The following is a 699-nucleotide window of genomic DNA, read 5'->3' on the forward strand; positions in this document are numbered from 1 at the left end:
TTGACCAAGCCCCGTCTGAGGTGGGTGTATGACACTTAGTGTCAGGCGTTTGTCGTTTGCCTAGGCTTCCACAATTTCGGGGGCTTATTCCTCCTGTTAAGTCTGGCTATGGTATTCTCAATTGGGAGGTTGGTGTAGTAACTGCCAAATTTACACTTGAGTGTCAGTCTTCTACATTTTATAAACATATTTGCGATTTGTTCTTTGAAGTTTGCTGTTGGCCAGTGCAGTTTCTTACAGCCATGCGAACTCTGCCATACTGGTAAGTTTAAAACTGTGTCCATCTCTTGCGACTGCACTGGTCTGTGATGGGATATTGTCAGTTTTCGAGTCTTGCGACCATGAGATTCTGTACATGCACTACCATCTGAGACTTGTCCGTCTTTTCCTTGCTTCTCTCCTTAGTATCTGGGTGATTTGCATTGTTTATTTTGTTCCTTCTTCCTTGCAAGCTACCTCCATCCTCCCGCTCTCCGTGTTGTGACCTGAGGAGAAGATGTACTTTATTCTATCTATAGCGCCATCTGGTTACAATGTAGCCACAGAAATACGGGACATTTTTTGCACTATTTCCCCTGCCAGACAGTTCAGTGTACACGGTCCGGACTCCTCCAGCTCAGGCGGTGGCGGCGGGTGTCAGAGATGCCTAGCCCTTGTAGTCACTGTGGCTCCTTTGGCAGGTCACCGTGTGCTTCTGCA

At 47.2% G+C, this 699-nt stretch overlaps 1 non-coding gene across 1 annotated transcript; it reads left to right on the forward strand.

Moving 5' to 3' along the window:
* The first annotated feature begins 298 nt into the window (after positions 1–298).
* Positions 299–377, forward strand: LOC147715145 (small nucleolar RNA Z195/SNORD33/SNORD32 family). The gene has a single exon (XR_015296209.1). It is a non-coding gene; the product is annotated as a small nucleolar RNA Z195/SNORD33/SNORD32 family (small nucleolar RNA).
* Positions 378–699: the final 322 nt, after the last annotated feature.

The sequence above is a fragment of the Lissotriton vulgaris genome, chromosome 5, assembly GCF_964263255.1.
Source record: "Lissotriton vulgaris chromosome 5, aLisVul1.2, whole genome shotgun sequence".
Lineage (NCBI taxonomy): Eukaryota > Metazoa > Chordata > Amphibia > Caudata > Salamandridae > Lissotriton > Lissotriton vulgaris.